Source organism: Pinus tabuliformis, chromosome 2_2 (assembly GCF_031772625.1).
Source record: "Pinus tabuliformis cultivar Carrire ecotype Pingquan chromosome 2_2, CPIR1, whole genome shotgun sequence".
NCBI lineage: Eukaryota > Viridiplantae > Streptophyta > Pinopsida > Pinales > Pinaceae > Pinus > Pinus tabuliformis.
Window position 1 is genome coordinate 760,965,624 of NC_142300.1, and position 27,336 is coordinate 760,992,959.

The following is a 27,336-nucleotide window of genomic DNA, read 5'->3' on the forward strand; positions in this document are numbered from 1 at the left end:
CTGAAGTGACGAATTGATCATCAATGGCCTTCAACAAGTCTCGGACCTTTTCATGCTGATTAACGGAACCACGAATACCAGCTGAAATTTTAGTGTTAATGAACATCATGCTTAGACGATTGGATCGCTCCCATCGTTCATAAAGCGCAATGTCCACTGTAGTGCTGGTATCAGTGAGTGCCGATGGTTCATCTTTCCTAATAGCATAATCTATGTCCATCCACCCTAAATGAAGGAGAATCCTCTCCTTCCAAACCTTATAGTTATCTCCGTTAAGTTCGGGAATGTCACAACGAATTTCAGAGAAATTTGCAGGTTGTACTACTGCATCAAAATAAAGAATCACATGCTTATGTTAAAATTGAGGCTTAATAAACTTTCATGTTTTACCAATGTAAATCATGCTAAAAAGAATTGAATCAAATGACATAAAAATTGCCCGTGGGCTAAATTTTTAATTCAAACAGATTCAATAAAACTTTATGATAAAACTTATTAATTCATAACTCATGTGGGTAGGTTATGAAATTTTATCCCAATTAATTACATAAATATAATAAAGATTCCTGTGGGATAAAATTTATTATATTCAATGTAAATCATGCTAAAAAGAATTGAATCTAATGACATAAAAATTGCCTGTGGGCTAAATTTTCAATTCAAACAGATTCAATAAAACTTTATGATAAAACTTATTAATTCATAACTCCTGTGGGTAGGTTATGAAATTTTATCCTAATTAATTAGATAACTATAATAAAAATTCCTGTGGGATAAAATTTATTATATTCAGTCTAATTAATTACAATTTAATGTCTAAATAATCTTTATGTGATCTAACCAATCAAAATATATAATTTTATTTAATTAAAGATGTTGTGGCTATTCTCTAATTAATTAAAATTATATGGATCACTAGACATTATTTTTGTTGCATAAAGAAAACTTAACCAGAGAGAAAAATAATGTTTATTGAAAGGAGTAAGTCAAAATGACATTTTAATAAACTCCATATAACTGTAATAATTCTTCACAAAATCTAAATTAAGATTAAAGCAGTCAGCATTACCGTAAATGACTGCAAATTGTTTGTTCAATTTATAAACAAAACAAAAATAGACCATCAAACAAGCTATTTTGCTCACAAGATAAATAAAATTAAAATTAAATTTAAATTAAATTTCAATAACGCTAAATCTGAACTTCATGCGAAATAAACATAAAATTAAAAAACTGATTGCCCGAATGAGAAATAAAGACTCGGTATACAAGCAGAATTTCAATCTCTCAAAATCCCGATCCCGCATACATAGAATAGCAAAAATCAGAATACCAACACTTTATACATACTTGAAGGAAAAATTCAACACAATACAAAAGCATCTCCCATCTCAGGTTATGGCAACAACAAAGGCAAAGGGCTGCTATAAAGCGGTTACAGATTGGATCGAAAAAAGGGAAAATTTATACGAAATAGAAAAGTAAATTATTAGAGATCTTCTTCAGAAAATATTTCAATGCACCACTTTCAGCCAAGGGAGCTGTATACCTTCGCTGAATTTCCCAACGCACGCAGGAAGCTTTTAAAGTAGTTATTAGAATATAGTGAAAATATAGGCAGAGAATAAATAAATCACTGTTCCTGATACCTTTCTATAACGTAAATACATCACTTATACCTATTTCCTTGCTGCTTCTCATAAAGAAAATGCATAACGTGCACTTCTTGTTTAAAACTCCACAATTGACATATATGTTATGAGCATAGTTTGATTCTGATAATTTTCTGAATTGGGCTATCATCTTAATAAACAAATATGATAGAAAGCGTATACCTTTGAGAACTTGAGAGCATTAATTGAAAGGATCATGTTGAACAAAATTCACAGACCAGATGCATAAATTTGTAATCTACTCTTATCAATAATGTCGTTTAAGTTTCGGCCTTGGAAACGATATACACGAAGTATCCATGACAAATTATCACCATTTTGTGTAAGTCGATCAAATATTTTACTTGGTGCTTCAAATATGGTCACAAGATTTTGATTCATGGGGTTTTGTTCTTCTGATTAGAGCCTCAGTTCTGGACACGCATTTTACCGAGGATATATGGTAACATCCGCATTATGTTCTTTGCCAGATTTTGTTTCTGTATTTGGATTATATTGCGGATACAAATTATGAATGTTATGCATAAAATCTAAAATATAAAATCCCCATTGATCACCAAAATCTAAGAAACGGAGGCGGCAAGAGAACACCAAGGCAGAGATAAACCTCGCTCTGATACCAAATGCAAGAATTTTCTATATTTAAACAGTGATTCTGCATGCGGAAAGAACTGAAAAGAATCATTTTAAACTTAATGCCCAGGGATATGAATTACCTCCAGCCATTGGTGAAACTCTTGATGCAACTTTTTTCTGGAAAAACCACGCTCTAGCTATCCAAGCAAAAAAAAGAAAGAAAAGAATGTAGAAATTCTGAAGGCACTTCCAAGCTCTGCTATCTCAGCTAGATGGTGTGAAAAACTGAAGGGGATTGAGATGCAAGCTTGGGGACCAAACAAATGAGTTTATAGCCAAGCTTCCATCAAGCTTCTGATAGCTATGTGTCAGATGTCCCACAGATCAAGGCAGAGAACTCCAGATGGGAATAATGGACCACTTCAGTAGCTCCCAGCAATAAATTTATTAACTGCAGTTGATTTCCTTAACTTAAAGAAGCTACTGCAGTTGGTTTCCATAAGTTAAGGAAAGACTGCAGTTTAAATTCCATAATTGTAGGCAGCAATTGTGCAAAAATTAATGGATCTTAACACGTTCATCTCAGTTGTTAACTAAACAAGACGAGACCCCTTCCTTTCCAAGAAAGATTGACTCTAAGAATAAAGAGCTGCGGGCTTGCGCTGAATTTAGCGCGGTGTATGATTATGAAGCTTCCCCGAGCTTTTTCCTTTTAACAGTATGTCACAGTGCTTAACATGATCCCTGCCAGGTGATCTTCCCTTACTCGAAGACTCAGCTAATGATAATAACAGATTCTTTCTGCTGCTGCAGCATCATATTTGATGACTCTTGTCTTGGACAACAACTCTATAAATGTAAGGTATCAATCCTTCCATAGATATTAGTTGGATCTATATCAGAGATAGCTAACCATTTAAACACGGAAATACTGTGCGGGTCAAGGGAGTAATAATCTAACTTTTGCAAGATCAATAATGATAACACAATCTGAGATGAGGAAGGACATGGTTGGTTTGTTATAAAAGGAGTGCTGAGCAAAAGTGGAAGGCGGTAAGTCACTCTATCTCTGTGTTGCACATAATCATTTTTATCGTCCTGTCATGTTGTTATCGTCGCTGTTGCTTGGTCAAGATAGAGCAATGTCAACATACTGTGGTCAATCCACACTGGCTTTTTGGGTGCCTACCATAGGGAATTTAATGCCCTATAGTGGATGGTTCACATACATGCCCATGGCAGCCCATACCTCAATTTGGGAGCAGCCCGTGTGGATTCGCCTACGAATTCAATCGATTATTTGGCCCCACCATTTTGGGTTACAAATAACCAACCTGCCATAGGGAATTTAATGCCCTTATAGTGGATGGTTAGCCATACATGCCCATGGCAGTCCATACCTCAATTTGGGAGCAGCCCGTGTGGGTTCGCCTACGAATTCAATCGATTATTTGGCCCCACCCGTTTCCATGGTGGCACCCGTCACCATTCTGATACGTTCAAATGGCACATCCGCGTGAAATCCGATTCAAACATCTGCAACTTCAACCATCTGTACATCCTTGGCCCGCGCTCATCCGCTTGACAAAGAACCCTCGTTGGAACCCGCGGAACCTCACCTGCAACAAAAAAGAGACTTACAGGTTCCGCCGAGATGGCACCACCGAGACCTCGTCACCAAGATCGCAAGTCCACTGAGTCCTCACCGCCAAGATCCCCCACCGTGCTGAATCACAGAGATGCACTGAGGTGTTTGAATCGCTCTCTGCCCGATTTAGCTTGCTCTCATCTAAAATTTTGTATTAGGGATTACTTTGTAGGACAGAACCCTTCCCATCTGGAGTACGTATTCTCCCTCTATAATGTAATGTGAGGTTCCCGCCCCTGCGATTTTAGTGGAAATCGAATGCAGACCAAAGAGAACCGCATCTTCACTGGAAAACGTTGAAAACCATAATTGTTAACTCACCTTTATAGCCACGGTGCAAACCCTCACTGCGTGAATAGCCTTTGCGGGTGCATCACTAGCAGCATGCACAACCATACCAAGCTAAGTCATACTTGCAGTTATAACCGTTATAGCAAGGCTAAGAAACCCTAATCATGGTCTTAATTCATGTTCGATACACAAACTGTATTGATAAAAAAACCCAAAAAGAGAGAAATACATGGATCCATCATATCTGGATATTTGGATGACACTAGACCGCAGTTGTCAAATCCTTTGAAATTCATCTTCCCCGGCTCCATGCGCTCTATAAATGTGGAGAAAGAGATCCTCTTGAATCACATGATCAATAGTCTGATCCTTCTCATCCAAAGATATGGCTGATCGAAGATGATTTCCTCAAAACCCAGACATTCAATGATAATTTTTAAGTCTCCCATAATATCAATCTCCTCAATATCGAGTCACGTGTCCCAAAAATGACTCCCCACAAATCCAAGAGCTCTGCTCTATTATTTGTACCAATGGCACTCAAATTATTCATAGTTTCAAATGAATGAAAAATGTAAAAGGAACCACCAAATCAATTTGTTTTTTCAAAATCACTAATCAGATCTTGAGAAAAACATAAACATAGTGTATACTCCACAATATACTCTGGATTAACATCAATATGGTAAAATCTATAATATAAATCACAAATATACTCTAGAATCTAAAACCTTCTGCAACAATACATGACCTCTTGAACACACGATAAAGCATTTGAAAGAAATAACCACACATCTACTGACCAAGCAAGTATCAGATTCTTTGTCACAATTGTTTATTATAAACATGCAACCTTGTAATCCACATTATCCATTGGATTCCTTGGCTATTGTGTGCTTAAATTCTTAGTAATTTTTAGAAATCTATTCCAATTTCATGAAAGATGAAATAAGTTTGTTGAAGCCAACAAAACTACTACTCTGATTTTGAGAGTCTGCTCCAACATTTGATGGGAACGTACAAATTACAATCTTCTGAAAGTGACCCAATTGGAGCCCCTTTCATACACTTTGACATGATTACGAAATTTCTTAACAAATGTGAATATCAAAAACACAATTAGACAAAGTGGTAGCTGCTACTAGGGCAATATAGCTAGCTATAACAGTGTATTATTTATTAAAATAGCAACTCCATGTTTCATTTGTACGCCTATGATGAACCCTCTTCGGTACTTACAACACAAATTTGAGTAATTTATGGTATATTGTGCGAGGCCCACTACAGAGAGTACTTGATTGAGTAGCAACACTAATATTCAACACCATTGTTGAAGGCCACAAAACCCGAACTCCATTTTTACTAGTTCAACTCCTGTATTGAAAAGAATATACATGCAGACTTTCCGTTTCACGCCCACATAGCCCTCCTAGGAAAACACCCCACGAGATATATTTATAGAAAAAAGGGTTATCCAGACGTCTGTTCCCAGAAAATGTTGCAATGTGAATATTTTTAAAGTCTTAAAAGTCATATGAATCAACTTTCACAAATGTCTGGCATTCAACTCTAATCTTTTTATGTTAATTGGATCAATTTGTGGACTCTCACAATTTGAAGTTCAACATGTCTTACTTTGCTAGCTACTTTTTCATTGTCCATTTACTTGTATGTAAGTGTGATGTTTTAAGCATGATGTTGGATCTATCTTTTTTCTGAATCCACTTCTCTCATTCCAGTTACTGGATACCTTTTCCATGCTTCATAATCTAATCTAAAAGGAATCTTTAGCTTAGCAATCACTCACTTTGAAGTTGGAATACACAAGAATTTCCCACAATGTGCATTTCTTAAGTTGAACATGTTGTTCTTTGGATTTGAGCCCATTAGTTGTATTCATGTTATACAACAGTTTTCTTTCTAGGATGTCAGTTCTGTTTATTGGTTCCACGTAATATGATTTTGTTAGGTAAGGAGTGGATTTATTGGGATAATAAGGTGTGCCATGAAGATATGATAGAAATGTGGAAAAACCTAGATGTGAGAAGAGAGTGGACTAAAGATGTAGAAATTGATTAGCGTTTTTTTTTTGTAGTTGTAAGAAAACATTTTGTAGCCCTCTCTTTGCATTAGTACTGGGAACCACAGGTGGCAACTAGGTTTCCTTGGGATTGCTTTCATCGTTCCCAGTTTTTCTCTATTTTCTCTAGTTTGATTTGGATGTGATTTGGTGGGAATGTGATGCAATTTTTTCTGTCTGGTCTTATCTTTTCTCTATATTGGGATAGAAAGAAATGTGAGGGTCATTTTTATATGTGATATCTACCCACATTTTTTTCCATGTACTATTTTGTTGATCATTGTAGTATAGAAAATTGAAAAATTGTAAAGGTCAGAGGCATTGTTTATGTCTTTTAAAGCTTGATAAGTAGGTTGACTATCTATTTATTGCATTTATCAACCATTCACAAGTTATTTGACCCTCCGTCGCCACTACTAACACCTTCTTCCATTTGCCAAGAAATGTAGACAGAATTCTAGTAGATCTGAAAGAAGGATGTACAATGTGCATGGATCCAGTGTCTAGAGTGCCCGAAAATCTCAAATTAAAAGCACCCAAAAAGGCAATGTATTAGGGTCCACTAGAGATTAACTTCTATAACATCCAAGTCCAAGTTAAGAAAAATTAATATAGAAATATTTATGGAGTACCTATAGAACAATCTCGACAGTGTACTGCATTGTCGTCTGGAAGAGGTCAACTATTGTTGGGGCTTACATGATCTAGTTTGACTGCTGGGATTAGATTTAATCTAACTAGAAGACTCATTTTAAAACCCTAGCGAATATTTGGTTCCCATTTGAATAAAGATAATTTTTATGTTCTTAGTACCCTATGACAATCTTAGTGTGTGTACCAATTTAGTTGACTTTGGAAGCTTAGCCTACCCCAGATATTGGAATTATTTATGCCAGGGTTTAAAACTTTTCCACCTAATCACGAATTTATTTAATCTCTTGTTTAGGGGAATATTTGAAGCCAAAGGTTATAACCATACCTATTACTAGATAATTTTTATATTTCAGTATTATCTATTTAATATAAAGATATGCTCAATAAGCCAAAATAAGCAATATGTGAATAAAAAAGAAAATACTATTCAACAACCTTCCTCCTCTGCAGCCTTTCCACTACTCATAGGCCTGATGCCTCTGTGAATATCCCCATTTTAAAAAATATGGCAAGGAGAATGGGGAAAGATACTAATAGAGGAGTGCCTCAAGAAAACATGGAATAGGAGTCAAGATAAACGAGAAGGTGTATTGACTAGAGAAGAAGATGTGCCAAAAGGAGGGGGTGAATGGTGAATGGAAAGAATAAATATTTTTGAAGATTGAGGTGATAACTATAAGCCCTATAAAAACTTTAACATTAGATTTCTTTACGCAGGATTACAAGGTACATAAAACCACTTTACAAAATTGAAACTATAAGCTTGAAATCACTAATAAAGTCAAACACTAGAAATATAATAATTATTTACAAATCGCCAAGTTAACAATATTACAATAAATATCATCAACTTACCAGCCTAAGGTATACAATTTTAAATGCCAAAACTAAGAATGTTGGATGCAGATATAATAGTAATCTTATGACAGAAGGATGAATTTTGCAACGCTTTAAGAAAATTGAAAGTTGGATGATCATATAACATTATATAGGGATTAGTCTTTGTTATTATGCTAAGTACTTGACTGAATCGAATCTTGTGAAAAAAGACGTGGTCTAACAGAAAATTGGTCTACCATCAGATCATTGGATGAATGTTTCAAGGTCCATCCTCCTCAACTTCACTTGCAGTATTCCATAGCCGGGCCATCTATTATTTATATTTTTCACCTATAAGTGATAGAATTTCCTCACATGTCCTTTTCAAGGAAAGAAACTTTTGTCAATGATAGTTGGAGTCTACATGTCGTGTTAAATTATGTCTACCTGAAGTATTGCTTTCAAGTACACCTACAGTCTGCCAATATGTCTTTCAATTCCATTTTGTTGCTGGAATAATAGTTACAAGAATATTTTGGTGTTCATATCAAGATCTTTTTTGTTTTCAGTCACACCGAAATGACCTTAAAGAAAGTTTCTATTTGATGGAAAATTAATCATGCATTTTTCGTGGGAGTTCTAGACAATACATTAGATATGTAAAGAGCTCTGGTCTAGCTTTTGATGTTTTTTAATGAACTTGTTCAAAAGGGTCATGCTAAATTTTATTTTCACTTCTCTACCTTCATTAGTCATACATTGCAAATATCTTGGTATAAATGACTTTTTTTATTGAGGGAATGAAATTCCCATGGGACACCTCCATTGATTCATAGAGTAGGGCCACTCAAAATGAAAAGCCAAAAATGAATATAATCTTGTGGATACATGGATTCATGGTGGTTTTATAGCCAAACAACTCAAATGAGCTAAGGAAATGAATAAAAAATACCTTAAATCATCACACTTTGATTATGGTGATATGTTCTCTGCTTGGATAGTGTTTCATGTTAGAAAGTTCTTTCTTTGGTTTACCTTTACAATTTAGTTACACCATTGTGAACCTTGAATTGGACTACTGTTGAAAAGGATGTGCATTCAAACTTGATGTAGACAAAAAAGTAATCAATTTGAATGAGGATATTTTATCATATTTCATATTCTAATATGAATCTATTGTGTTGTTGTCATTATGTAGTTCTTATAAGCTTAGAAAATGGTGGAAAAGTGGACATTGTGCATTGAAGTGTCATGCCGCCCAAATTAAGGTTGAGCATCTTTAAAATTATCGTTCACAATGGGGAAAAAAATCATGTTTTCTATAGAATATTGGAAGTGCAGGGAAATACAACCAATAACGAAGCATACTACGTTATACTTGTCGTAGGGTCAAAAGAGGAAAAAAGAAATGGGGTCAATGACATAAAAATATTGACACACTCAGAGTTAATGTGTAATGACATGGAAGGCATCTACAATGTTCACAAAGACAATTTGAAGCCCGTCTACAGAGAAGCAAAAATCTGGAGTGCTCGATTTCATTCTTTTACGATAAAGCATCTTGCGAAGATCCATAAAATGTCCACTGATCTAATGGTTGGAGTAATCTCAAGTATAAATGTAGGTGTCAGAGATGATATAGAATCACCTTTTATTCCATTGACAAACATTGATCAACATCAGTATAGGTTCCCACTATGTGGATATATTATTGTTATCATTTTTCTTGGGACTCTCATAGCATAGTTCTTTCACTAAAGAACCTCTTCATGTCCTCTTTTTTCGTTTTTATGCGTATGTAATTTTCACTAATGAAGAACCTTTTAATGTACTATTTGTAATATCATTCACCTTAAATTTATACGCATGTTATATGTTTTGATAGCCTTTATCAATTTTTTTATTGATGAATGCAATTAGGGTTTTTAAATTTTTATGCATAAGTAAAGGATCCAAAATAAGTAGATGTTTCATCATTAGAGAATAGTCCTTGATTTTATTGGTGAAATTGAGAGAAAGTAACGATAAAAGATAAAAATATGCTATATAATACTCCAACACGATCAACTATTGTCACTAAAATAATTCAAATGACATACCTAATGGATTAGAAATGGATATTCATTGGTTAACTAGAGTATAAACCAACTTATTGGTCCAAGGTTTTTAAATGCTACACTTTTGAACATTGTGAACTATTATCGTGATTTCAAGGCACAATTCACTGCCAGTCACATCAACATTATTACATTTTTGTCCATGTTGCAGTTTCCTTTTTATTTCTATCAAACTATTAAGCATGGTCGCGTTAAGTTGGTTTTGCTTTGTTGCCCCTGTTGCAATAGTATGTGTGCTACACAATTTTGCTATGTAAATATGATAAAGGGGAAATTTCTCATTCTGTGCAGAGAAGATACCTACTCTCGTATATTTAATTCAAAATTAGTTTAAATTGACTTTATTTGGCTATATATCTTGACCGATGATTTAACTTGCACCACTTGTCCCATGTTTTTCTCAGATTAGTATTCTAGGTGCCCACTTGGGCTCTCACCGCACCTTATGCTCTATTGGAAGCTCTTCATCAGCCTTGGGAACATCTTATATGGAATGGATGTAAGTTGCTACCACTTTCAATAATACACCTCATCACATATACAACCACACAACCTATGCTACAAAGAGTGCTCTTCGCTTAGGTCTAACTCCAATGCTATAAAAAGAGAAATAAATAAAAACATAATAGCAACACATAAAGGAACCAATACATGGACACCATAAACTATCTTAGAAACCTTTGTGGAAAACCCAACTCATAATAATAGATCTACTATTCTTTGGCCCAAATCCATATTTCAATGGAGTCACCCTTCACTTAGGTAGGCTACATTATATGAAAAAACCATAGATTACCTAAACACTGAGCTAGTAAAGCACCAATAGTAAACATGTTAATAACCATATCGAGTTAACTATATGGTTGAGTTAAGTTTTTACCCTAACTACTCTATCATATCTACACTAAAATTATAATCATTTTCTACAACTCTCTCCGAGAAGTATTTATTTTTACTCCACTAACATTTTCAATGAAAATTTCACACATAGACAACATTAGTTGTAACTAGACTACTTTTGATAGCAACAACTAACACTGAGTTCATAATGGGTCGTAGTTTGTTAATATATATATAACTGCCATTCGATGAAAGGCTTAAAATGAATGGAATCCCTTGCCGAAGACTAGAGTACACTACACATATTCATGTCATGTTTGAAAAAAATTCCCTTTGGGTGGTGACAACTTACCACCATTCATAACAGGACCTCGTTGGACACTGGATTACAATCTCATACAATTCATATTGGAAACTTTCATTAGAGGATAGTCATAAAATGAATGGCATCCCTCGCTGAATACTCGAGTATAATATATATATTTATGTCATGTTCGCAACTTCAGCCCTTATTGAATACGAGTATAATATACATATTCATATTAACTTGGAAACATCTACTAGCTGATGGATAATATGAATGGTAGTGGATATAATTCCAAGGTTTATGGAATATTAGCCTTCTCACACTTCACATGTTAGTACAACAAGAATTTGGTTTCTTACAGAACCAATGAGCTTGACAATCCTATTGATCTCTTAGAAAATTTTCTGATAGGGAATGGTTCGAAGGGATAAATTTTAACTATTTTGGCATGGAAATGCTTCAAATGTAAGTGCAAATATGAGGGACAAAATTTTTAATGCAAAAATCATAATATTGAGAATATGGGTTCCATTTTTTTTAATGAAAATGAAAATAGTCATGAGCTTCATACTGACATGGGAATTTCTACCATGAACCTTGCATAGGTAGAACCTTGTTCCCCACCGTCCTTCAGTTCAAAAGATTCATCTTTTGGATTTAGCTTTATCTTCTTTTACAAACTGATAAAAATGAAAATGATGGAAATGTTTTCCATAGCTTGAATTGGTGCAGAAATGTAAATGGATCTGAATGAAACCTAGTAGAGATATATTAATTGAAAAAAATCTTGATTCCCAAATAAATTTGGCATGTAAAAACACGGTGTGGAGAAATGTCACCTATTTAGGTAAGAAAATTCTTGAAACACAACTACTGCGAAAGAAACCCAAAAAAGAAATGACTTAGGAAACCTAAACAATTTTTTTTGGATTGTTCAGATTCAATGACCAACCCTTTTCCAAAAATAGGATTTTTTCAATGAGAAGACTCTATAGTCCTCTAACAAGCGAGGCAAGACACCCTGGAACACTGTGAGGCTTAAGAAGAAACACCCTCAATTTCTAGGCATTCTTTCCCCTGTCCTTGTCTACCAGTTGTAAAGCAAAATCTAGATTTTCAGTGTACAACATTCACCAATTGGGATTTTCCATTCTCACCACAAATATTATTCCCTTCGATGGATCTTTGACCGAAATACCAAACCCGGTTCCTATTAATAATTGCTTAAGTATAGATATTTTTTCTATCTTAACAATGCAACAGCTACAATAAAAAACAAAAAAATGGGAACCTGGTAATTTTGTTATGACCTATGGAATTATAGATACTTACATCAAATGAGAATTTGGGAAGTACAATTAACACTATATTAAAAATTAATGTAGATGAGGTACTAGGTTATGAATTTGCACTACTCCCCTGTTAGCGTGTTCATATTGTCTCTTCGCATGGTTTTGTCCTGAAAATTATCCAATTGTTGGCTGAAAATGTGATTGTGAGGTTACATAATTTTCACTTCTATCGATTGCAATAAAGTAGTCTGTCAAACATTTTTTATTTTATTTTCCAAACTATAGGACCTTATAATCTTTGATATCGTAGTTGCAGAATCTGACTTAATTGTGCCTAAGAAATTATTTCATTTCAATTATTGGCAATTAGGTCTAAAATCTTGCATTAGCGAGCTCTTCAATTTCATATTTCTAGACATCTAAGTTGTCTTTGACCTACAGAAAAGAAATAAGTATGGAAGTCTACAATCTTTGAAATTGTAGTGGTAAGAAATGACTTTAACTCTGCATAAGAGCTCGTTTCATATTAATTATGGGAAATTACGTCTGTAATGTTGCGGTGTCAAGCTCTTCAAGCTCATATTTCTAAAGTTATAGGTATCCTATGATTAAGATATTTCTCCCATCTATAAATGATTTTTTTTTTTGATTCTGTTTTCACGAACATTTAACCTTGGATTTGTATTTTGTGAATAATGATGTATTCCAAATTTTCATGTCACTTGCAGATGTTCTTCTTTATGTGCTTCTGCACATTATCCTATTCAAGAGGATTCATTACATAGATCTCTAACATCATTTCTTCTTTAGGAAGGATTTATTATATGGATATCTGACATTATGCTTCTTTAAGAATACTCTCTTATCCAGGTTTCAATTTTTGGAATAAGTTCTAGGTGTTCCTTACTGTATTTTCATCAAGAAAATAATTTGTATTGCAGTATGGAATGGATTTATTGATAACTATGATTCATTGCATGGATCCTGATTGTTTTGTTGTTTTAAAACGGTCTTGTATGATTTCCCACTTTCATAACAATTTGCATGTTTTCCAACATTTGGTTTTGATATACACAAGGAAGTCTTGGTTACTAGATACAACTTTAATAGATGATGACTAATGCTATATGATTTGATTTATGCCAATTTTAAAATTCAATTTCCACTTATTCACCTCTGAAATATCACATGATGCAATGAGCGATAAGTGAACTATTCAATCTCATAATAAATGGGTCATTATAATTAATAATGTTGATGGGAATTGGGTCACACATTGAATGGCTTACATAGTGAATCCCACAAAATGATTTTTCATAGTTCATAGTGTTCAGGATTGGGATTACTGAGTCTTCTGGTTAAGTTGACATATTTTTTAGATTGAATGTACAAAGAAAAGGAGAAATGAGTTTCCTCATTTTTATTGCATCCCTTTCAATTTATTTTCCATTGTAGTCTTAGTTGTTAGCGACAAGGGTCCCCAATGAAACTAGCCCAACGTTTCCTTTGAGTTTCTGAAACCAACCATTCAGGAAAGTGGACTGGATTTTTTATTGACATTTTTGCAACACCTTGATTGATTTTTCACAAAAACAATGGAGTGTTGTTGTTCACATCTCAAGTACCTAAGGTTTTCAAGTGGTAGTTTGGTGTCCTAAATGTGGGCCACATTTCTCTATTTGGTTTACTTGATGAGTTAACAACTTTTCTTTCTTGGTTGATAAATTCCTTTTGATTGGAGAGGGTAATTCTTTATAGGATCAACTTTATATCAAGAATACCTTTAGCTAAGAAGTTGAAACTTAGGGGTATATTTTGTGTTATTTATCCAATACTTGCACCTTGTTTCATGTGCAAAGGAGTTTGCATGACCACATGAAACAACATTTTTACTACCGCCACATTAACATGAAACCAATGTTACTGCATTAATGCAACCCGCACTTCAAAAGGGCCAAGTCAATTGCTTTATCACAGGAAGTGTGCCATGTTCATGTTACGTTTAAGGACAATGAGAAGATGCTACCAATGTAGGGATCATTCATTGTTTTGCAACATTAAATCATGGTCTAGATACATCGTAATATTTGTTAGTAGTCATTGGAATCAATGTGGTTATCAGAATGTTTATGTCGTAACCATATCAACTGCTCATTTTTCCATGTTCATGTTACATCGATGAATAATGGGAAGATTATGTAACTAGATCAACTGATCATCTTTCCAAGTTCATGTTACATCCATGGATAATGGGAATATGTTGTCAGTGCATGAAGCATTCATTATTTCACAATATGAAATCATATTAGATCATAATATTTGTTTTGTTTCACAAATTTCTACTTTTTAGCCTCTTATTTTTTAGTCTTGTATGAAACTAAGTCTCATTGCTACCATCCATTCATACTTCATGTTACATCCACTGATAGAGAAAGGTGCTCTAACTGCATAGAAAATTTATTTTTTCACAATGTGTAATCATAGTATTGTGAGGTCATAATACCCGTGGTTCATAAATTTTGATCTAGTATCATTTTCAATCTTGTATGTAATTAAGCTTCATTGCTCTGTCCATCCATTTAATATAATAAGTTTTTCTGCATCTTCTTGTTATGTAGTGTTAACTAGTATGACTTACGAACCTTTACACATTTTGTAATAAAATAAATTATTGCATGTAGACAAACCATTACAGTTCAGTGTAGAAACATTGTTGTGTCCATGTTCATGTGTAATCTTAAAAAAGGGCGATGAAAATAACCTTAAATGTATTAAATATAAGGATTTTTTTTTTTAATCTTTGTTTACACACATTACACATTTTATAATAAAATAAGTTATTGCGTCTAGACAAACCATTACATCTTAGTGGAGGAATATTGATGTGGTTTCCATGTAGCAGGTCCGTAAAGGGCCTAGCATATTCAGTTTGCCTTGGAATTCATGCACTGCTCCATGAGAGAGAACTCCAACATTAGATTAGGAAGAGTGTAGATTTGTTGCGACTTGTGGGAAACAAAGCAGTATAGTTCACGAAGGAATAAAATTCAATTGGGATAGAAAAGGTAAAAGGAATGAGGACATTACAGATATGTTGTCTAATAATGGCAAGGCTAAACACTCTTGAGGCTTCCAGAAAAGGGTAACTGTAAAAACACATGATGTAAGTGATCACAACAGTGGCGGAGTAGTGATCTAAGCTGGAATATGAAGACATGGTAATAAAATGTGTAGTGATACCATCTGGAACACGAATACAATAAGATTTATTTATTTTGAAGTCCATGTTCATTAAAACATTGATGAAATTTATAAATCTTCATGCAAGAGCTGCTTCCATGTATTGAAAGACACTTTGGAACTAGCTATGCAGGTCTCTAGTTGCAAATGAAATAAAAATGCAAAGAATATCATAATTCTATCTAATTACATAGGAGGGAAGGCTGAGAGATTATATATCTGAGAATAGATGTATGAATTTATAATTCCAAGACTTTTTTGTAATTTTCTGAAATCGGGAGTCTATCAATAATTTTGAAGGATTTCATTCTCTATTTAATTCTATTTACATCTTACAAAAGACCATTTTGCACTAAATTTTCTATTTCCATCGGACCATTTTTCCCTGAAATTCATTTTATATTAAAGTAGCATGCCAAAATCACATCTACAGTAATGAGACAACCTAATATAAAAATAAGAGTTCAAAATATGCCTTTATATATAGCACACTAGGTTGTTATCCAAAAAGGATCTATCAATCTTATAGTAGGTAAAAGATAAATAACCATTTTTTGGAGTTTGTGACAATCATGATTACCTTTAAATCCTATTTATCTCTTAGATAACGAGGTTTTTTTTTTCATATTCTCAATACTTGAGAGAAAGAAAAACATTAAACCTATGAGAATTTTATGACAAATAATGGTTCACAAGGAGACCAAGATTTGAAGAAGCGTCATATATAAAAGAACGTGGCCAATAGTTGAAATAGGCTCAAAGATCCACCTATCATGCCCATAAGAGAGAAATTAGGAAATCAAGTCATCAATTATATATGAATAGCATAAATTAAAACATATTTAAAGGGAGACTTCAATGGAATACCCATAATCCAAACCTCAACTGACTATCCATAGTCCGGATACCAGTATTAAGACCTAACCCGAACCTTACTAAATTGTGCAATAGTAGCAACTCCACATGGCAGAACAATAAATCTTTGAGGCAACGAAGAAGCGGACTTCATGCAGTGAAAAGACTAACAAACAACACCACTTACTGCAATTGTACTTCCATTTACAAAGGTATAAGGTGAAAGGTAAATAATAATCGGGTTTTTTCTAATGGACACAACCAGTTTGAATTACCATCTAAGGCAGCCTAATATCAAATGAAAGCAATTAATATTTTCTTGAAGTATATAAACTTTTATCAAGTGAATATTTGCTTGAAGTATATACTTTTTTAATTTGTGAAAGGAACTCTATTATTTGTACTTGGAGGCTAAATATAGCTTTGACATCAACATTTACACTCAGATTTTATCTACTTGGAGTTCATCCAAAATCTTTCAATAAGTTGATACTATAACTGCACAAATTTGAAATTACATAATGCTGAAAATATCTAGAGACATGTTCAACCCGTCATGCACAAAAGATTCCCTTGGATAATGAGATCCTTGTATAGGTTTATGCCCATATTTTCTCCATGAATACTCATTAACTTGAATATCTATCATCTTTTCCTTGATTGTTGGCACTTTTGATGGTTCTCTTCACCTGCTGTTTCCTGTAAAGCAAATTAAGAAGACTGTTGTGAGATGATTTTGGGTCATCCATTACAAATTTTTTTACCAATACAGGTTCAATTAAAATATAAATAGTGACCTTTATTCATAGGCAATTTCATTCATGAAATTTATAATATTTTCATCAACCAACTATTCTCACCATAAAGTTTGAAGGCGTGTGAGAATATTGTACTGCCTCGATAGATGGAGAAACTCTAGGTAAATCATTGATTGCAAGCGTGTAATAGTTGTGTGGTTCCAGGGGGTGGATGGAGGCATGTTGGATGTCATAAATGAACAAAGTATAGGGTGCGGGCAATGATACAATCTGGCTGGTTGTACGATAGGGGGCATCAACCTAGGGCATAGAACTGAAATGTTAAGGGTTGAGGTAGGGTTCCCAATGAATGAACTTGGTGCATATGGTGGAAGCAACCATAGGGTTCAATGATCAAAGGAGAGGGGTGGACCGGTGAAACAAATGGAAAAGGAACCAATGTACTCCCCATATTTGGATTCACATAATTACTCTCCACATTATTCTCATCAAATAATCAAACTTGAAAGCTTGAAGTATTGTGAGATGTTGATCTTCATCTGTAACAATAAAAAACTCACATTGTTATGTAATTTCATGGAAGGTGATGAATATAATGATATTTCTCATTTCAAATAAAATGATACATCAATTGAAATTTCCATACCCATATTTTGTAGAATAGAATGTTATACCCTTCTAGATGTGTGGTCCAGATTTATTTATTTTGTAGAAAAGATATCCAATTGTTCATTCATGTTTCTTTTCCTTTAATGACCCCACTGGTTCATCTTTTCTTGATTTCAACACACGAACACGTTGCCAATTTTTTCTTAACGGGCTCAAGAAACTATGTCACCTCTTGTTAGTGACCTTGGATGGAGTTACAATACCAATTTTTTTTTAATTGTACTATTGGCTTACATTTTCTACCAATATATTTAATGCATATGCCCGCTCCAAATTTGTGGGTGTTATTTGTAATAAACCCCTCAATTTCTTATGAGTTGATGAAATAACAAGTTTAATTTCGTCATTTTTATTTATGGCACTATCAGGTCTTACAATGGTTGAATCAGTATGATATGATAAATCCTCCATATCATAAATGTGGTTTCCATTATGACACATAAAATTGAAAGGAGAAGGTGCAAGCTTCATTTCAATTTTTTGGGTCATTACAAATGTTTCATTTAAATCAAGTAAAATTATAGATCTTTTGGTAATATACCTAAAGACATTAGGAAATACATTGCCCCCCAAAACATTGATAGTCACTAATATCTCAACTTTTAAAACATCCTTAAAAATATTTCCATCTAAGGCCCATTTCCAATTACAAAATTGTAGGTTGAACTCTTTATAGATGATAATACCATGTACCACGAATCTCCATAGTTTGGCTACAAACCAAAGACTCATATTTACTATTTCCATGAGCCACATATTTTTCATCTGGGATATTCTTTTCTTGGCACTTACTTACATTTAATTGTTGCTCGGATTTCGTAGCTCATACAAAAAAATATTTCTTAAACATTATAGGTGAATGTAATATAACTCAACATTTTTCAATAATAGATGCAACAACCAATCCACGCTTTAATGGGATGCATTGTTCTTCTCACGAAGGTACCTTTGCTTTAGATACCGGTGTTAAAATTCAATAGCATTATTCGTATCTTGGTTGGAGTGTGGGAAGTACGTATATGTTTTTTTCCCACATATCTAGAAAGAAAAACATATATTAGATGTGAAGAAACAATAGAAAAAGGTCCATTACAAAATAAACTAATAAAACCCAACTTCAAGAAACTTACATTATTTATTGTTGGCTAGCCAGTTGGTTGTAAAATAATCCAAAAATACAATTTCTTCTTTAAATTCATCAAAAAAACTTTGAATTTCATGTTGTATAAATTCATCATTTTTACATGAATGCATAAATTATCCTAAAGCCTAGAATATACAGACTTTATTTTCCTTTCCCTTGACTTTATTCCTAACATTTTTGAACCACGCTCTACAGACATGTGATACATACAATAATAGTGTAGAGTTTGTGCAAGTCTTGAAATAACATAACATTAAAAGAGAATATCCATAAACATTATTCCTTTCTATCTCTTCTAAAAATAATAAACATTTCACCTTAATGCCTCGATTTTACTGTCACATCATCTGTGATGAAAGCTCACACTTGCGAATCTAGATGTTCTTTTTTCCCATTTGAAAATAATTGTGACATCCATTTACAAATATCAAGAGTACTATTCTATGATTATATTACCCAAACTACTTGAATCTCATTGCGATGATCATAAAAAACCGTTAAGGTGTATAGTTGATACTGCATCACAATAATAAAACAAAATTATAAGTCTATACGAGGAAAACATCAAAATGAAGCTGAATAAATGAATTTTTGTTAAATATGTTTACATTATATTTGTAAGTGTTTAATGTGGAGTCCATTTATATCATGTTGTTGTGTGGGTGTTTCACCATCATTGAAAGTATCCGCTTTGTTTGCATGTCTATAATGAAAGGGATGTTTTTAACAACATTTTGTTGTTGGTAGAAGAAAAATCTCTTTGGGAACTCACTAACCCAAAATTCCACATTCATTGAATCAATTTCATCCCTCAAATACTCATTGGATCACTTTCATCCCTCAAATATTCTAGCATTTTTATATCATTGTAGATGTTTAACACATCTTATCTTGTCATTAAAAATCCCGAGGTGACCCTATTAACAACTCACTAGATCCATACCTTACATCAGAGATAAACTTGTCCTAGATCATCGTAGCATTAAAACCATCAAAAATGAAATCTTCGACACTGGTTCATATATTCTCGGTTAAATGTGACACATACTTGAATTTATTGGGCATGATATTTGCCTCATTTCCATGACAAACCACATTTTTCTCATCAATATGTCTGCATGCTATATATATATATATATATTAAAAAAACATCATTTGGTCTAAGAGAAAGTTGTCACGTAATGAAGTGACATTGGCAACCAAATTTAATGTTGTGACGTGGAAGACATTTTTAGTTATAGATTCAGGCTCAACTACATTACTGGCTTGTACATGATTCAGACCATAGGCACACCAATATCTGGTGATCATGAATTTACAACAAATCAAATAAAATATTCATGCATGTTTGACATAGTGAACTTCAAATCAAAATATATATATATATCGAGAGAGAGAGAGAGAGAGAGAGTATTCTAGATATGTTGAAGAATTTGTCTTTTTGATATCCTTCACATCTTTACTTCGTCGAGTTTTAGCAACAAATTGAGTAGGTGTACTTTCCCTCAATGTCTCTCCACTTATCAAATCCTCGAGTCGAAAATATGGAATAATCATGACTTGGTATCCCTGTACTTCTATCCATGTCAAATCTTCCACTAAAAACTTTGTCATTCCTTCTAGGTCCTCAAACTCCAACTCATTAATTAGGTCCCACTTCTTCATCTTGCAATACAAATGAGGGAAAAATAATGTTAACTAAACATATGAGGGGCATTTCATATTATGAATAAATGTTTCCAAATTTCCCTTACCACGTCTTCATTTTCCACGAGAATATTAACTAAACATATTAGGGAACTCATCTTGTCTTTCAAAAAATGTAAGAAACTTTGAGTTCTCTACATCAATAAATTTTTTAGAAATAAATAATTAAGGATTTCATTGTTCAATTGTAATTTGATACTATTGTATGTAGATATTTCTTTTCTACAAGATATATGGTGTCCAGATCTGCAAATTAAGATTTAAGAACATCATATCCAATCGTTTGACCACTAGTCCATATTTCACTACTATGTTTATTGGTGCTCTACAATGATTAAAGAGATAATTTTATTCAGTGTGCTAACTTAAGATTCTAGAACTAGAAAAAGCAAGAAAATTTATGTTCAAATGACCTCAAACAATTCACCAAGCCCCTGCTAAAAATCAAAATGTGAAGCTTGAGTTTGTCACATCATATTGATTTATGATATCTCTAAGTAATATCCATCTTACTTCTGGCTTACCCAAGCACAGTTGTGCACGTCATAAATGTGGATATGCAACATATCAATTTTCTAGCTTCTCCATTTTTAGGGGGCTCTACATTCAGGAAATAAATGTCATTTGTTTTCTGGTTTCCCTTATTGTTTTACAAACAACCATAGTATCGAGATGATCCACAATCTCATGGGTGGCATCACATTCAGACTAGTAAGATGGCATGACCAGGATTTTGGCACTGTCTGGGGTGCTGAAGTAGGGGGGTTGTCCTAGTGGAAATATTTGGTGCATGAGTTTTTTGTATGTTAATGGAACTTGTGGATTATGTTTTGTTATTTTATGCTAAACCTCCTTGGACTATTATATGGGTAAGGAGGTATATCTTTGGCTATCTTATGCACCTTGAAATATCCCAATTCAATAATAAATAGTCAATATTTACACCAACCATGAGTATAGAGCTGTAATTGTATCAACCACCGGTTAATTAAAAAATAAGAAGGATCTACTAAAACATGTTATATCAATTGACCATAAAATTGGCGTTGTAGATGGAAGTGAATTGGCATCCTTTTAGTGTTTTCCTTTAATTTGTAGATGTAAAATTCGTTGCATATTTAAACAACTGAAATGAAAAGTCTCAAATATTTTGTTCTCTTTTGTTCATTACATTGTGCAGAAAGGTTTCCCAATTGACTCTGCATTAAGAAGTGTGTGTGCAAAATAAGATTTACTTGTTAATAATTGTTTGGCTTTGTATTCTCTCCTTGAATGAACTTGTCTTTCCTAATTTTTCTTGTGTACGGATGCATAAGTACATTTTTCAAAAGCACAATACCAGTTCATTAATGTAATAAACTTAAATGTGAAGAGTCTTTGAGGAAGTTTATCAACTTTATTTCCTCTCCTTGACTATTTCAAAGCCAAATCCTAATATGCATGAATTTCACTGGGAGTTCAGTTCTAACCTTTCTCCCTAGAATGTTGATAAATTCCTCTTTATGATGTGTATTAAGGTTGTTATTGTTGTATTCTATCTTTCATCTTCATAATTATGTATGATACTATGAATGAAACTGAAGGGTTCTTCTTCAAGATGAGAGTGAAGGAAAATTATCCTTGATGTGTGAGTTTATTGATTTCCCAATTACACATTTCTTTAGTTGTCAGTTCTTGAACTGAATCTATATAGAATGAGATATATCCAGAATGACAAACATAATACTATGCATCTTCTAAACTAATGCTTTTTTACATCATGGTAGGCTAATTCTTGTGGTGTTGCTGGTCAGGAATCCACATGAAGAGATGGTTTGGGTAGCAGCTCATGTAATATCTTCTGTTTATAGGTGGTACTACAGTTACATTCCCCCTTACCTTCTTGTGGCCACACTTATCTACTCAGTTGCAAAATTACGTTGAAGTCATGGATAATAGAGAGGAGGTTGTTTTTACCTATCACGTGTTGTCTAGTGATTTTAGTGACTACTCAAACATCCTAGGATATTTTGAACTTTTAGTTGTATTACCTGGATCTCTCCATCTACCTCAAATCATTCCTGTGTGATAGGGTGCTAACTTCATGCTCTGGGACTTATTCCATAAACTACGTTATCATTCCTATCAACTACATTCCCTCTTTCAAGGATCGTGAATAGGGAACTTTTCATAGTCAACTATGGGTTTCCACTTTCAACCATCGTTCCTATTCACAATTCTGATTTGCATGTTGGTGGATGTTATTTCTTGGCATATGAAATTCTAATGATTTAGCAGTAATCTAATTGTTAGAAATTTTGTCTCTTTCTTGGGCATGTTTTCTAGTCATTTTTGCTTGAAATCCAACAAACATTTCTTGGCATCTTAAGTTTTAGTTGTGTAATATTCAGAAATTGAGTGCCCTAGTGCCCAAAGGTTTCTTAGGGCGCTCTCTGCACAACAATTCACAATATGCCCAATAATTTTATTGCCATATTCCTACTCCACTCATCTCTATTATTGACTCTAAAATTGTATTCTTGGATTCTTACTCTACTCTACTATCAGGAGCAAAAGTGTTGCGTGATTGGTTATGCTCATTTATCCTTTTTTGTAAGTTTATTGTTCTAGTTGATTTAGCTTGGCTTGGCTCGTTTATGATCTGTAAATAATTATGATCTGGAAATAATTTAGTTTCCATGGGAACAAATAGAATTGTTGTTGGAATTTGCTGATTTTTTTAAATAAGAAAGAATTAAGAGGAAATTGGTAGCTCTAAATAATCCCCAGCATAATGGAGTTGTGGAGAGAAGATATTTCACAGTTGTTGAGGTAGCCCATTGTATATAGGAGCCTAAGGTGGTGCCACATAAGTATTGGATAGAGGGAATATATATATGGTCATATATTTTCTCAATATGTGCCTTAGAAAAGTGGTGCAAGAGGTCATCTAAAGGAGGCTTGGTTAAGCAGAAAGCCTGAATTTAGTCATATAAGAGGTATAGATTATGAAGCACAAATGATAATTCGGTAGTTATTAAATGTGAATCCATTATATAGACTGTCATCTGTCTCTTTATAGAGTTCATAGTTTGTTGTAATATATAACTTGTTCTTATTAGAGAGAAAGTAGTTGGGTGATTACTTCAACCATCATGCAACAATCTCTATTAATAACTTAATCATTGCCTAATAACTAGTTACAACTTGATATTATTACATAACTAAACCTTAAAGATTTGACACCCCCTCTTAAGGCTTGCATCACTGAAGAGAAAAACCCATTGAAAACAAACACATTGACTAAAGAGAACTAAAAGTATAACCAAACATTACTCATAAGCTTCACCTTTGAAAACAATGGTTGGACTAGTAAGACTTCGTCAGGCTGCTCCCTATTCCATTGAAAGGTATAGCCTCCTAGCTTTTATTCGAGTTTCCCAGAATCTCCCAATTATCTTCCGCTGATTTGTTACAATTATTTCTTGAGCACAATGCCATATTAGCTTGAGTATCACCTTTTGTATCTCCTACGATGGCTCTCTTATTTTCAACTAAGAGTGTAACAATCATATCTTCTAGACTTTGATAAACCAACTAGTTCAGGGTAAAAATAACATTGTGGTATTTAGATGGCACACTATTTAATAGGATGGCTTTGGTGTCCTCTTGATCTACTATAACCTTGACTTCTACTAGCTGTTTGAGAATAGATCTTTGTATGTCATCTGGTTGTCAAGGGTAAAAGTCCCAACGACCAAATTTATTGCCGCATAAACATGATCATGTCTCCAACCTAGGATGATGTCTTCTACTAGCCTTGACATCATCCATGATACAAAAAATACCATAATCAGCCCCCAACCTTGCTAGTATGACGTGTGCACCTTATCTGAAATTGCAGTTAAGGAAATACAAACTGGACTTGTGAGTTTTAGGAATTCTTCAAATTTGTTAAAATTTCCCCTGATATTTAGCAGTGGAGAACCCCCTACTAATGATTAGAAGGCAGAATTTGTATCTCTTTCCTTGGTAGTGTTTCCTAGTTTGGCTGTATTGGGTACATATTCTCATATCTCAGTAGAATACACATTTTGTGCATCTATTGGAAGAAAATTGGGTACATCTTCTCATGTCCGAGCAGAATACCCATTTTTTGCATATATTTGAAGAGGTAACAACAATATTGCATTTGTTTTTGATGCTTTTGTTTCATGGTTCTTGTTTGGGTTTTCTTGATTGTGTGAGTTTCTATTTCCATTTTGTTACTATATGATGGTCATCCAAATATGATTTTTATTTTCTTTGTATTTCTCTTTGTAGGCTATGCTCTGCATCTTATTTGAAAGCTTTTTTGAATTCATTCATGGATGGGTAGAGTAAATCAAATGTGGAACCCATCATCATTAAACTTTATACAAGTCCTTGCTTCCATTCAAGGACTAGTACTAAATGATAACCCTTATTTGAGAGACATAGTGGTTCAGCTAAAGGGGCTAAGAACTCTCTAACTTACAAAGAACCATCATTTCTCCTATCAAGTTTCTCCCATCATGCAAGTCAATGTTATACATACTATGCAAGCCCCAAAGGTAGAATTTGTGGAGATTTTCATTTCTAATCATCTTTTTTAACCCTTTATTCTGAATCATTTTACATGCATTAATTGCCGTGTGCGCACCAATTTGAAATGTCTGTTAATAAGATTTTAGAAAATGCACTATAATTCGGTCACTTTCAGAAGATTGTAATTTGTACGTTGCCATCAAATGTTGGAGCAGACTCTCAAAATCAGAGTAGTAATTATGTTGGCTTCAACAAACTTATTTCAGCTTTTATGCAATTGGAATAGATTACTGAGAATTTCAGTAGGAAATAGCCAAAGAATCCAATGGACTATGTGGATTACAAGGTTGCATGTTTATAATAAACCACTGTGATGAAGAATCCGATACCTACTTGGTCAGTAGATGTGTGGCTATTTATTTCAAATGCTTTATCTGGTGTTCAAGAGGTCACGTAATGTTGTAGAATGTTTTAGATTATGGAGTATATTTGTGGTTTAGATATAGATTTTACCATATTGTTGTTAATACAGAGTATACTGCGGAGTATATACTATGTTTATGTTTTTCTCAAGATCTGATTACATATTATTGCAAAGTGATTTTTAAAAAACAAATTGATTTCGCAGTTCCTGTTACATGTTTGATTCATTTGAAACTATGAATAATCTGCGGCATTGGTACAAATAATAGAGCGGAGCTCTTGCCTTTTAGGGGAGTCATTTTTGTGCCAAATAGCTTGATATTGAGGAGATTGATATTATGGGAAACTCAAAAATTATTATTGATCCTCTGGGTTTTGAGGAAATCATCTTTGATCAGCCATCTCTTTGGATGAGAGGGATCGGATTGTTGATCATGTCGTTCAACAGGATCTCTATGAGGACATTTTTCTCCCACATTTATGGAAAGCATGGAGCTGGGGAAAATGGATTTCGAAGGATTCGACAACTACGGTCTAGTGTCATCCAGATATCTAAATATGATGGATGCCTGTATTTCTCTCTTTTTGGGTTTTTTTGATCAATACAGTTTGTGTATTGGACACGAATTAAGGCCATGATTAGGGTTTCTTGGCCTTGCTATAAGGGTTATAACTACAAGTACGACTTAGCCTGGTATTGTTGTGCTGCTAGGGATGGACCCGCAAAGGCTCTTCACACAGCCAGGGTTTTCACTGTACTTGTAAAAGCGAGCTAACGGTTATGGATTTCGATCTGTTCCAGCGAAGATGATGTTCTCTTTGGTCTTCATTCGATTTCCACTAAAATTGCAGGTGCGGGACCCTCACATTAATTACAGAGAGAAAATGCGCAGAGCAAATGTGAAGGGCTCTGTCCCGCAAAGTAATCCCTAATGCAAAATTTCAGATGAGGGCAAGCTAAATCGGGCAGAGAGCGATTGAAATACCTCAATGCGTCTCTCCAATTCAACGTGGTGGGGGATCTTGGCGGTGAGGGCTCGGTGGAATAGCGATCTTGGTAGTGAGGGCTGGGTGGTGTGACCTCAGCAGAACCTGTAAGTCTCTTTTGTTTTGGAGGTGAGGTCCGTCAGGTTCCTGTGAGGGTTCCTTGTCGGGAGGATGAGCGCGTGTGGAGGATGTCAGGATGTTTGGAGTTGCTGATGTTTGAATCGGATTTCGCGCGGGTGTGCCATTTGAACCTGCCACCATGGCCACAGGTGCCAACATGGAGACGGATGGGTCCTCATCAGGTTCAAGTGAGGGTTCTTTGTCGAGAGGATAAGTGTGTGTCGAGGATGTCCAGATGTTTGAATCAGATTTCGCGTGGATGTGCCATTTCAAGCTGCCGCCATGGAGACGGGTGTGAGCATGGAGATGGTTGGGGCCAAAGAATCTGTTGAATCTGGCGAATCCGCACACAATGCTCTCAAATCATGCTATGGGCTTCCATGGGCATCTATGGTGAACCAGCCACCAGAGGGACATTAAATGCCCTATGGCAAACTGGTTATTTGTTGCCTGGTTCGGGTGGCCTCAAGATGTGGAACGTTGACATGTCTACCTAAGCGAATCTTCCATTAGCCTGCCTCCACTAGAGTGAAGTTGTATCCCTAGCAATTTCTTTCTGAATAGTTTATGAAAGCAGATACGTTGAGGGAT